This window comes from Acipenser ruthenus, chromosome 5, assembly GCF_902713425.1.
Source record: "Acipenser ruthenus chromosome 5, fAciRut3.2 maternal haplotype, whole genome shotgun sequence".
NCBI lineage: Eukaryota > Metazoa > Chordata > Actinopteri > Acipenseriformes > Acipenseridae > Acipenser > Acipenser ruthenus.
Window position 1 is genome coordinate 33,180,127 of NC_081193.1, and position 14,515 is coordinate 33,194,641.

Genomic DNA, 14,515 nt, shown 5'->3' on the forward strand with positions numbered 1-14,515 from the left:
GCCGGTGTAGCTCTGGGCTCAGCCATCTTGGGGAGCTTGTGTTTGACGTCAGGCTCTATTATAGCCCTGAGCATGCTTAATAATAGTTAATGTGGGGGAAAATATATTCTTTATACTATGCTTAACTGGTGAGAGTGGGTATATAATGTTTAAACAAAGGGAAATTACCCTAACATTTTAATAAGTGTGAATCAGTTAAATGCAGATATTGTAACATTTATAAAACCATACTTTAATGAAGGTGTAGTGGATTAGTCCTGAGGAGGGGCTAGTGATAAGGGAGGGTATAAGTACCTGTGAAGAGCTCATTTTATGGCACTAGATTTGAGACTACAGTGAGGCTGGAGTAACTGAGTAGCTGTGTACTCGGTAAATAATATCTGTGTTAAATACAGTCTTGTGGATTTGTTTTGTTAAATTATTAGTGTTTTGTACTGCCAATTTTCACCTGTGACCTCAATATAAGCTCACTTTTGGCATTTTAATCTCGACTTCTGACTGTTTCCTGCCACCTGCAATAGCTACTTGATCATGATACTTTACAATGATACTCCGATAAATGTTCAGACTGTTCTATTATTAAATTACTATTCACATGGTAAAATTTGTAAGTCTTGTTCAATATATAGTAATCCATCGCATATCTGACTGCGGTGAGACCAGAGTAAGGGCAGATATGTAAAAAGTCGGATGAATGAATCCTGTTTTAAATACCATTATACACAGCTGTAACAATTACTATATTCACACACTTATTGTTTTGAGATTCAGCTTTTATTAGGGAGCTCCCCTAAATCCCTTGTTTAGAAAGATACAGGGTATTAATGCTTGTGACAGAATAGCCGTCTGCCGTGTGGATGTATGCATTCGCTGCTGAGTGACAGGCAGGAGATCGAGACTGAGGGTGAAGTTGATACTCCCTGCAGGAGAACAGGATTTATTTACATATCAACACACTGAACAGCTCACGTGACACTACCAGCAATGGCAGCGCACGGAGCACATACAACACAGTATATAGACTTTGGTAGGATCTACAATATCTAAACTAATCTTCTCTGTTCAATAATAAACTAACGCTGTTGAAGAGGTTGATCATGGCAGATATGTGACAGGCGGATATGTGACAGCAGCTATAAGACGAATTACTGTACTAACATTACGTTATATAATATTTATTATATTGCTTAAAAATGTGCAGAGCAAAATACTTATGGCCTGCCTACTAACTTTTTTTCCTATCTGGCCGCCTTAAAAAACGTATACAGCATTCTGACATATTCATACTACTTTTTAAACCCATCTTAGAGCACTGCACCTACAAAAGCTGTTAATACTGATAGTCAACTCAAATTAATGCTCTCAATCCAGACCAGGGAATAGGATCAGATGAGATAGCAGGATGGTAAAAGTACACATTCAGAAAATATATTAAGCACGCATCTGCTCAAAGAAAACTAAATACTGGAAAAATCCTGCTGGGTAAAGTTGTAGAGGTTCAGACATTGGGATCCTTCAAGATGAAATGAGGGGAAATTCTACACAAATACTAAATGGGTCAATGTCCTCTTCTGATTCCCAAGATCAAACAACAGGATATCTACACTAAAGCACTACTTGTAATCACATTATATAGTACATCTGCCAAGATATAATAACTCAACTACAATAATAAATACTTGTTAAATGAGCATGTATCTTTTATACTATTTCTCAATCATATTCAGACCCACACTCAATTTTCCTCTATATACTTTGCTGAGCTATATCATTGATTTTAACTTTTTTTTTTTTTTTTTTTCTCCAACACATTGCTACAGCAACAAGCTTATTTGTAGCCATGGAAACACCTGATGGGTTGCATGATTGTCTTTAAGAAGCCTCAAAGCCACTGTTTGTAAACTAGCTTAAAATATACATATATATATATATATATATATATATATATATATTTTGATTAACCTACATTCTGGAAAGATGGGTCACAGCTGAGTAACTCACAGCCTGTTTCTGAAACGTTAGTTATTTTCCATAAAATAAAGTAATGTTTGTCTTTTTAATTTTTTTTTTTTACAGATGTTACAGATGTTAATAATATTAAAAATTATTATTACTATTAATTTTTAGCAGCTTCAGCCATAATATTTAAACAATTAACAGTATATGAATAGACCTGTAGATCCTGTTTTTACAGGAATGGGGAATAATGTATGTTATGTTCTTCATGTTTTTTTTTTTTTTGGCAGGTGTGTGTGTCTGTGCATTAGATGGATGGTTACCCCAGCCAATATTTTTGGAATAAACATGTTCATCAGCACTGATTCAGTATTTCTCACAATCTGTTGAAGCAACATGACATAACACATTTCACTTCATGTTGCAGGGGTACGGTATGTTTAAATAATCTTTTATTTTTTATTTTTATCTATTACCGGTAATTGTTCCTGCCTCTTTAACATGAACAGAATGGTAACTATTATGTGACAGAGTTAAATTGACTTAAATTATTATCAAATTAAATCTAAATTGATTAATAAAATAAAATATAATACAATTTAAATGGTTCCAATTGTAACCTATTCTCCCAGCATAACAGGATGTCATTAGACTTCTTGGAGAAACAGTAAGAATCATGAAGAGAATGATATGCTTCCTAAAGATAATAGCTTTTTTAATACTTATAATTAGGGCACACTATTCTGCTACATTTGTAGGCTAAATCTTTAAAGAAGGTGGCTATACGTAATGTTTCCCTGCTACTGTGAAAAGGAGACCTGATGTGGAGACAATGTGAAAGAAGATTGAAGGTATACCATTACAACACATAGGCATAGTGCTGTACATATAATGAAGTAATATATGACTACCAGTGCAACAGGTCCCCAACATTTATGGAGCAAAATAGGTTTTATAAATGTGATTCGCCAAATATTTTGGTCGCAAATATTTATGGATTTACAGTGTTTTGTTTAAATATAGCTGAGACAGCATAAGTAAATAACTAAATAACATAAATAAATAACAGGAAATGTTTTTGAAGTTCATGCTGCAAGTTTTTTTTGTTTGTTTTGTAGTATGTTTTGTAATTCATCTGTCACAGAATCGCCATACAGCAGTTTTTTCATTCAGCCATTTTTATCTTGTTGTTTAGGAGTGGAGGTGGAGGGCACACCTTTGAAAAGGGGCGGGACTGACAGTGATGTGAACCAATCACATGGCAGACTGAGACTATCGCCCGGTGGTGTAAGGATGTGAGGGCAATAGTTAAATCTATTTAAATCTAATTATGATTTTTTTTTTGGGGGGGGGAGGGGGGGTATATGCAGATTCACAATTAGGAAAAGTCATTACATTTGATGATTAAAAAATGTAATTGTAAAATGTTCTTATTTAGATAGCTCTGAAACACAATAGGAGGGTGACAGAAAAAACAACTTTTACTGCAGAGGAGGGCTAACCTCTGACTCAGATTCAAAGGAGATAAAGTAATTTCTGCACAGCATCTGTCAAAGTTACTGTTGTCTACAAGAAACCTCTTGTAGACAAATTGAGTCATAGTCAGCCCTATGAAAACAATTTGTTGCTAACGACAATCACTAGTATTCAAATTATCATGTCATGCAACCTCAGGGTGGAATTGACATCAAAACCAAGGCCTCTAGCAGCAGTCATCCAACCACCTACACAGCAAGGAGTCAAACTTTTTTTTTTTTTTTACTCTAGTAGTAGTTTATTATTTTCTTCCCATTTAGAATATCCAATTATTATTTAAGCTCGGCTCACCGCTACCACCCCTGTGCTGACTCGGGAGTGGCGAAGACGAACACACGCTGTCCTCCGAAAAAACAACTTTTACTGCAGTTCCAGGCAACGCAGCTCCAGGCAGCTTACAGGCAAGCCTGCAGGCGCCCGGGCAGACTACAGGGGTCGCTGAGCCGAGGACACCCTGGCTGACCTAACCCCCACCCCCCCCAACCCCCCACCCCCAGCAATGTCCAGGCTATAGGGCGCATCCTGCACTCCACGTGGAGCGCCTTTACCAGATGTGTCACTCCCTCATGCTCTGTCTCACATGCTCAGTGATGGACTTACTGTAAGGGATAGTCCTCATACTGGAGGTGAACCTGAATATTCAGAGTGAATTCTGAAATGTAAAAAAACAAAACAGATAAATATGTTAAACAAACATCCCACAGCAGAAGTACTGATAATAAATGTATGGATATCCAAAACGTATAACATAACATAATCACTTGTCTCCCAATCAGTGTGAGGAATCTCGTTTTTTCTTGTAATTTGGGGTATAGCTTTGTAAAACTTTGAGTACTCAAGGAATATCTTCACGTTGAATTGTATCTTTTGTATAGATACTGTATTATATTTTAACTGTCCAACTGGTGAAGATGATTAAATTAAAGGTTTGTGGTACAATTGTTATTTAGGTTCAAGTAATGTGGAGATGCTACTGAAGCCTTTGTCTCCAATCATATCAACGACGTGCATGCTCTTTGGCTGGACATTGGAAATTGACATGTACAACAAGGAGTAATCAATACCAGGAATAAAGAAAGAAAAAGACTGAATATAAATATTCCAGCTATGAAAAAATATTATAATGTTGACAGAGAATTGGTAAATACTGAGTTACACTGATCCTGGTGTTCAATATTTGTAATTAAGGGTCTTTAGTGGTTCCTTGTACTCTTTATTTAAAAAAAAATCAATCACCCAGCCTTTACCTTGGTCCTGGAAACTTCAAAATAATGGGGATCATCTTTCCTTTGGATCCTTGGTATCTAAAAAGAACAAACAAACATATGTCTATCATGTAAAAGAGATGCTATGAATCTGCTGTGCGGAGAGTGATGCATGCACATGTTACTTACCTATTACGACGACACTGTTACTTGCATTGACAAATCAGCTTTAGCCACTTTTCTTAACTTAGTTTGACCAATTGAAATAAAATCAATATGGGAAGGAATTGGATTATGAACTTGTTGAGTAGCAGCCATATATTGGGCCATCTCATTTATGTCAGATACTTTACTGTAGCTTTCCTGTGTTTGACAGTTTAATGCATAGACCTGTCAAGTACAATACAAATGTATACTCCCATCATTTCAATGAAAGTAATAAAATAGCAGCTCATTTTGGCAACAAAAAAATGTTAAGGTACTATATTTTGACCATATGTAGCTGCCAAATTAAGAGAAATACAATTTAAAATGACAATGACCCCAAGCATTCAGTAATAAAACCATTCAACACAAGACATCTATCATGATTAGTTTAAGGTCTGTCATTAGTTTGTGGAATGACCTCTACACATATTGGAACAAGCTTGGACATAATTGTGTGCTCCCTGCTTATCTAGACAAATTATGTTGATTTCACCTTTCATGTTTGATCTATTGCCTGCTCCAGAAAGCTACCCTAACCGACTATCATACAGCCTATAATATCTGTACATGCTCAGTAACTACTATACAAACGTTTAGGGTAAAAGTACATTTCCAAAATTAAATTTACCAATAAACTCTCTCGTTCCATGTTGCAATATCATCCCTATTCAAACTGGGAAAATGTAGGGAAGAGAGTAGACAAAACTAAACACATTACAGAACTCAACTCCCCTCGCCATTTTGCAGCACAGCGCTCAATTATAAATTACCACCAGTGGCTACTAAATAATACAAGACTCTTTGTTTAAACATGGAACCTTTTGTAATTTGGAATGCATTTGTTAGCTGAGATTTTTTTTAAATGGTGCAAATTAATTAGTCGTTCAGCAGATGCTTTTATCCAAAGTGACTTACAGAGACTAGGGGTTGAACGATGCATCAACAGCTGCTGCAGAGTCACTTACAATAGGACCTTGGTTTTACATCTCATCCAAAGGATGGGATACATTTTCCACTTTTTCAAATAAATGTACATATATATGTTTTTTTATTAGAATGCATCAATGTACAATTATAGTGAGCAAGCTACAAAATGACTGGGTATGGTTCAAAATCCAGGTCTACTAACTACAGTGTAGCGATTCAATACTGTAGCAAGGAGAAAAAAACTGAAGAGATATTTCTGAAAATAATATCTATCTATCTATCTATCTATCTATCTATCTATCTATCTATCTATCTATCTATCTATCTATCTATCTCTATCTATCTATCTATCTTAGATAGCTGGATAAATAGATGGATTTTTGAATTTATTAAGATTAAGATAAAAAAAATGTTTTTGAAACAGAATCTACATACATTTTTGGTAATAACCTATTTACACTACCTAATATTGCATGATCCTTTCAAAACATGTTGATTGTGATTTATGTTGTGGTAGTACTGGATATAATAAAATGAAAAGATCAGTGACATTCATTTTCAAATGAGGACAAGCTAAAGTCAGAATCTTCCCAGAAAATGTCCATGCTACCAACATGTACTGTACAACTTTCATGTCTGCAGTGTGCTATTTTAAGAAATAAATTACTTAAAGTAAATAGGGAAACCTACAGGACAAAGTTCAAAACTAACCATAAAATACTCACGAGCATAACATAAAATATTCCCTTTTTTCACTCTTTTTCAGAATCCTAAATTCACAAGGATGACATAAGACTGGCAGTTCTTTGGCACCCCATTAAAAAAAACCGTATTGAGAAAGGATACCAGGCAGAAAAGTATAATTCACTAACAAGCCACATCTGATGTCCTCCCACATTTCTATTTTATGATAGGAATTCATTTGTTTTTGGAAAGGTACATTAGTGTGTATAATGTGGTTTTACTCCGTTACAGGTGCAATCAGTAACCAAATTGAGTGACACAAGGATGGATTTTACTTCATACATTTATGGCTATTTGAGTTGTGAATGTGATACTTTGCAGGTAAAATGGACATGCCTATAGGGTACTACAGTAAAAAGAAGGTGTTCCCTGGTTAATTTATTGTTGAGGAACAAGAGCTTAAAACTTGTCATATGATATATCATAAGTCTTCGCAGGTGCTCCAAGATTTACATGTGCATTTGAAAGTTGTTTTTATGATTTAGCTTGAGGATGCCACTTGAAATGTGCATTTATTTAAATTTTAAACATACATTTTCCCTTTCGAAATTCTTAAGTTTTACTAGATACAGTACTTGAGTATGAGACAGTCTATTTTAATGATCTAAATGGTGGCAATCTAAATACTGCCACCCTTTATTTAAATCCTTTATTTAAATTGAACTGATTAATCTTAAATAATTAAGATCCACTTTTTCTTAGCCAAAATAGCAATTTAGAACATAAAGCTATCTTGATAGCAAACAGATGCTATTTAACTATCATACACTATTTTTTTCTCATTAAATCCTCACTCTCTGAATCTCACAGCCATAATTATAATACTATTGAATAAGACCTGAATATAACTACACTTTCAAATGTGGTAGAAAGTATTGGTAACAATTATTGCACTGTATGTACATTTAAAAATGTTTTAAATTATTTGGTTACAGGACACAATAATTATATTCATAGATATAACAAAGGAGAAACTGCTTTTCAACTAAGGTCTTGTATGGCATTGGTTGGGATACAATCTTCAAGGTTTTGCTTTCAAAGTGATTTTCTTGAAGAGGCTTGACTGAAAAACTGACTAATGGCAGTTTTATAAATATTTTATGCCAGCTGGTGCCCAAGACAACAATAGCTTTATAGTCTGGGGCTAGTTAAAACTGTGTGACTTTCACACAAAATACCAGAAACATTAAATATCCATCTCTTTCCAACCCATGTGGTGAATTTCCAAATACATGGATCCACTGGAAAATTACTAATCAATATGAGGTAAATCAATAAACTGACAATGCAAGTATGAAATATTAAAGTGATTTAGTATAAACATACGCATAGTTTAAATTATATTTCACTTTTTTTGAATGGCAATTAATGTTTGTAAAATTAAACCTAGTTTAGATTGTGTAAGAACTGCTTCCACATTGCTACAACGGACGATACTCTCTAGCCTTTTCACACTTGCAGACCTGAGCCCAACCGAGCCAAGCTGGAACCAAGCCGAGCCCACCCAGTGCGGCTCGGGTGTGTTCGCACTACTGTTCGAAGTAGATGCTGCACTGTGGAACGTGACGTCAAATTCAGTGTACACGGAGTAGTGGTGTGGATTTGTTTTGAGAATGGATCACGAGGTCGTACTGTTTGAAACGATAAAGTCTACTAAAACATCTCACGGGAATTGAGAAATATGGGACTAAACCGCAGCGCCAGTGCTTAATTTGTAAACAAAGTGGTGCCGGGTCGCAAGCAATGACATAATACCGCCCTTAAGAACCGCACATTCAAAATCATAACACGTTTATTTCAAAGCGTATTGTACGTACTAGTGTTAGATGTTTACAGTCACGTATTCTACATCATATACAAAGTAGCAGTATGTGCAGAAAAAAATTATTAAAGGCAACCACAGGACAAAAAATAAATAAACCAAAAAAAAAAAGCCTTTATACATGTTTTGTTATGGTTTTGGATTTAAATGGTTTAAAAAAAATAATTAAAGGGCATTCACAGGACGTCCAGAAGGACACTGATTACAAATAATAATAATAATAATAATAATAATAATAATAATAATAATAATAATAATAATAATAATACGCACCCCAACACGAGCATTGGTTTCCAGTCTGCAATATTATTATCAGCGATGTGTATGCAACAGAAGCCGCTGGTAGATTACAAAAACGATTAATTAAACTTAGGCTAGGTAGTTGTTATCTTAGTATGTTTTTATTATCTATTAATTAAATTATATTCATTGAAAAAGGCAAGAGAGAACCAGATCGTTATTATTTTTTTATTGTTTTGGTTTAGTATACTATAACAGGCTAATGATCCTATTAAAGTAGGCTAGAATTTTTTTCATTAACAAGTTGTCGTTGTTCTTTGTTGAAATTAATGTTCAGCTTTCATATTTTGTTGTGTACTACTCATATAATCAAACCAAGTAGTGTAAGAAGTTGCTTGTATCGTTCATGACGTTTTTCAAATCAAGTAAGCTTACTTGTGCATAAAAAAACGAGTGTGAAAAGGACGACCCCAGTGCTGTAGTGGTAAATAAAAAAGTGGGTAAACGCCCGTTTGGAGTTCAACAGATAGATTGAACAGATAAACATGAACAGATACATTGTTATTAACCCTCAGCCAACTAGAACCCCCACATACAGTTATTTCCCCTCTGTCACAGACCCTACAATGTGCTTCCCGTGAACAGTTCTGTGAGCGTTCTTTCGCTGGCTAGGTGTGCCTAACGGAACATAAACAACCAATCACAGAACGCATACACACTCACAGGAAACACGCAGTCCAGTGGCCACGCCCACTGCTCGTGCCACAGTTGTGACCAGTGCTGCCATACTGTCAGTTTTCCAACCAAATTTGGCTTGTTCTTTAAGCATCTAGCGGGGAGAAGAATTATTTGGCTGTTTGGCAATTTTTTTGGCTATAAGCATTCACGGCAAACACATGGCAAATGACATTTAATAGAGAAAAGTGTAAAGTACTGCACGCAGGCAATAATAATGTGCATTATAAATATCATATGGGAGATACTGAAATTAAAGAAGGAATCTTTGAAAAAGACCTAGGAGTTTATGTTGACTCAGAAATGTCTTCATCTAGACAATGTGGGGAAGCTATAAAAAAAAGGCCAACAAGATGCTCGGATATATTGTGAGAAGTGTTGAATTTAAATCAAGGTTAGTAATGTTAAAACTTTACAATGCATTAGTAAGACCTCACCTAGAATATTGTGTTCAGTTCTGGTCACCTTGTTACAAAAAGGATATTGCTGCTCTACAAAGAGTGCAAAGAATAGCAACCAGAATTATTCCTGGTTTAAAAGGCATGTCGTATGCAGACAGGCTAAAAGAATTGAATCTATTCAGCCTTGAACAAAGAAGACTACGCAGTGATCTGATTCAAGCATTCAAAATCCTAAAAGGTATAGACAATGTCGACCCACTGGACTTTTTCGACCTGAAAAAAGAAACAAGGGTTCACAAATGGAGATTATATAAAGGGGCATTCAGAACAGAAAACACAGAGAATTGTGAGGAACCAACTCCCCGGTAATGTTGTTGAAGCTGACACCCTGCTTGATGAGATTCTGGGGTCAATAAGCTACTAACAACCAAACGAGTAAGATGGGCTGAATGGCCGCCTCTCGTTTGTAAACTTTCTTTTGTTCTTATGTTCTTATGATTGTTTTCTGTAATATATTACACTGGACATCTTAATTAGACTTAATTTACCATAATGCTTTGTACAACTATTGGTCCCACCCACCCTCAGTCTGTCCCACCCACCCTCAGTCTGTCCCACCCACCCTCTTAGCCTGTCCCACCCACAATCACACAACATCCAATGAAGTGTGTAATTTTTTTTTTCAAATTCTACGATTTGTTGCACTCAGCAGGCAGCACCAGCGGCCATTTTGATGGCTCCCCGAAACATTGATTTCCAAGTCCGTGAAACCTACAAATGATTTTCCCATTCCATCAAACGTCAGCAAGCGTAAAAGGATGTTTACCAGACCGTCAATGTAGAAGAAACCCCCAAAAAGATCCCAGCTGTTTGCAACACACACTGTTTGAGACACTATAAAGTTGTGGATCATGTGTTAGATCAGTGGAATGAGCTAAAGCTCCACTTCATGATTTCCCAAGACAAAGAGCATTGCTACACAGCCAGTTTACTTTATAAGATGTACAATGATAACGTAAATAAACTGTACTTCACATTCCTACACCCAGTACTGGAGTTTTTCAACACTATGAATCTGAAATTCTAAGCCAAAGATGTTGACCAAACCAAGATCTTTCAGGAGCTAGAAATGTTTGTGAAACACTTGATGCAGAAAATCGTGAACCCCAGTTTTATTTCATGGACTTACTGGACAGCGACTAGAAATCGCATATCATGCATACTGCAGCTTGCCAGCTTGGGGCCTCTTTTGCCTTAGCTCTGACAGAAAACCCTGTGCCTCATGATGTGTTGGCAGAAATAAAGGAAAGTTGCGAGTCATTCATTGTTACTGCTGTCAAACAAGTCCTACAGCGTTTGCCCGGTAATATACAGCAGCTATGACACCTGTGCTTGTTTTCGCCTATGTCTATGGCAAAATACACATTCAATGACATGTGTGCTGCGTTCTCAGACTTCATCATCCAATGATTGGGAAACTTAAAAATGAATACAGCCAAATGTCACAGCTTTCCATTCCAGAAAATGAAAAGGATAATGTCACAAAGTACTGGTGTTACCTCTACAACTACAGGGACAATGCGGGAACTACACAGTGCGCAAACTTGCGAATCTGGCTTTGAAACTTCTGATTCTACCTGTTGCCAATGCTGAAACAGAAAGGATGTTCAGTGCTGTTGGTTTTCTGAAATCAGATTCACGAAATGCTGTCAGCCTGCAACTTTGGAGAATTTGTTGGGGGTCCAGTTTGCCCTACAGGCCAAAGGAAAATGCTGTGATTCGGTTACATTTGGGGAAGACTTTTTTAAGAATGTTCCACGCAGCTAATATGTACTGAAAAGGAACTGAATGTCTGCAACAACAGAATGAAAAACTTTTTTGTATTATTATTATTATTTTAACAACTGAGTATTACTGACCTACTGTATAAAGTTACAGGGCATGTCAGTCACTGAAGTTTATTTTTGAGCTATAAAAAAATGCCTGCTGGGATTTTTCTTTCATTTTTTTTTTTAAACGGCTCAGTCAGTGTTACTGTATATAAGTTCTGGACAGTTTGTTTCACTGGTTTTCCTGTGTACCACTTTCCTTTTTCTTCAGATTGGTTCCTTGTTGCTGCTTTCTTGCAGTTGCAGCAGGTAAGACATTTACAGTGTTTCAACTATTGTTTTGAAATAATATAAACTAATGTTAGTAACAATTATTAGCAGGACATGTAGCATATTTAAAATAAATAAATAAATACAGGATATCATATAGTATTTAAGCCTTTACTGTGTGTACTGACATTTGGCTATTTTTTGGCTGGTTACATCTGAAATTTGGTGGGGTGTTGTAAAAAAAATCTGGCAGCACTGGTTATGACTGAAAGCTCTCAGCTGTCAGTTTCCCACGCAGCAACACATCACAGCCGCTCACCGTTAAAATACCTTGTCTTTACCCAGGGTTTGCTTATCACAGGAGAGTAGAAATGAGTAAACTTTGTATACCTTACGTGAGAAATGGGTAAATGCTATATTGCCAAAATTAAAAGTGGGTACACGCCGTTTACCTGTGTATACCATGAACTACACCACTGGACCACACCTATGTGTTCCATTCCCTGAATAAAGCACTCATTTGATATCATAAAGGATGTTAAAGGAGGTAATAGCATGGTTTGGCTCATTAACTTAGCAAGACCTATTTGTAATAACTACAGTGCTGTTTTGTGCAGTGGTTAAGGTGCTTACTTGGGCAGTGCATGGTTCAAGCCCAGCCTGTTTATGAGTGCTGTGACCCAAATTCTCATAGATTGAGGACTCGTGACTGTCGATGATAAAATAATGTATTAGACATTGAGCTAGTATTCTAAGATTTGGGATTTTCATTTCAACAATGGGCTATTTATTGTTATTTGTTTTTGGTCTGTAAAGCTACCCAATAAAGATTGCAAACCATGAAATAAACAACCAAGACCTTAGTCCAATTTGTTTTTGGGATTGTGTTTTTTTTTTATTTGTTTTGTTTTTCCTTCTAGTAACAATAAATAAATAAATAAATAAATAAATAAATAAATAAATAATAAAAAAATCACATTCTGAATTCTGCTGTGCATCTCACCATCTAGCTTTTGTGAACCAGGTGCACCCTTGACCCTTGTCTAAAATGCAGATAACAGAGCACAGGTACAACGTATAATGCCAGGATCGACTGAACATTTAAGCCAATCAAGTTAACTGAAGGTCATTCTTTCTATGGATTTGGTTCCCTGCAGTCCAGTAACACTTTTACAAGCTGTTCAATTTGTTCCACAGTGTCTTGAGATGTAACAGTCCCACTCAGGAACATTGCCTGCCAGCATTTCACACCCAAATCCAGTTATGTGCTTCATGATGAGACAAGTTACATGTCTTTTCCAATGTGTGTGATAACAGGTAAGGCATGTTCATGTTGCAATGGACTTAGCCATGCATGTTTCACAATGGTAAGTGTCAACATCTGATCATTCTTTTTGTTATGGTGAAAGTGTAATATACCACCTTTTTTTACTGCACAGTGATCTTTATTGCACTTAATGAACCACTTTTAATTGAGCTCTCACAACTTAATAAGATAATGAACTGGTGTTAAGATTAAGATTTCATTTAGAGAATTATCCTGTGATTCACACTTTTCCGTCTGCAATTAGTGTTTTTCATTATCATTATAAGGTATGTCATTGTAACCCTTTTGTACTAAATCTATATCTGAAATGCCCATCTTTTATTTACATTGTACGGTATGATCTAGTAAGTCAGGACTATAAGGACCGATGATTTTTTTTGTCTTTTTTTTTTGTTCAGTAGATGAAAATGGATAGATGATACCATTATTAAATTGTATAGAGTGCAGTAATGTAAAAATACAGATATATTATATTTCAATTGGTCATATGTTATGGAAGTTACCTCTGCAATGAACTAACCATAATAATTAAATATTTATGTATTCTAAACTTAACAATTTATTGCATTAAGCAGGGGTTAGTTTGTAACTTTTGGGTCCACCCAGTAAACTACTGTAAGTTGTGTTGGGAACACTGCACTGTTTTTGTAAGGGTTATGCATCTGTTACTTCTTGTCTTTAGTGTATTAACAATACAATTACTGCTACTGTAGCTGGCAGGGAACTTTATAAATAGAGATGTCAAAGCAGGGATTCATTTGAAGACAATCTTCCATCAAGCCACAGGTTAAAGAACAATTACTCTACTGTTACCTATTGTGTATTTGAAGGCTCTCCTAGAAAATATACCACCAAGTGCTTTCACTGCATATATTTTCCGTGGAAAGACTTAGAAGGAAGGAACTTTTCTTGAAGAACCTTTGCAGTCAGGTGCTCCAAATGTAGACTATTATTTCCTGTGCTAGTAATGTTACACCACAAAGCTGCACCATGAATGCAAAAGCTATCTACTGTATAGATTTTAAACATAATGCAATTTTTGTTTTTTTTTTATTTATTGTTTTACTTTTCTTTTTTTTTTTTTTTTTTTTTTAGCAATCTCAGAAAAACCACTACATATATTCAGCGCCTACCTGTCACATGCTGCTCACAAGACATTACACTAACAGGTTGTGACACACTTCACATATGACAGCTCTTGAATCACCTTTGGCACATTCTGTACTTAGAACTTCCCTGGAGCAGCAGTTCCTTGTCAGTATTGTGTCAGTTTTCTAAAATGTACTAGAGGAAGTGCACTGCAGCTTTGGGTGCCC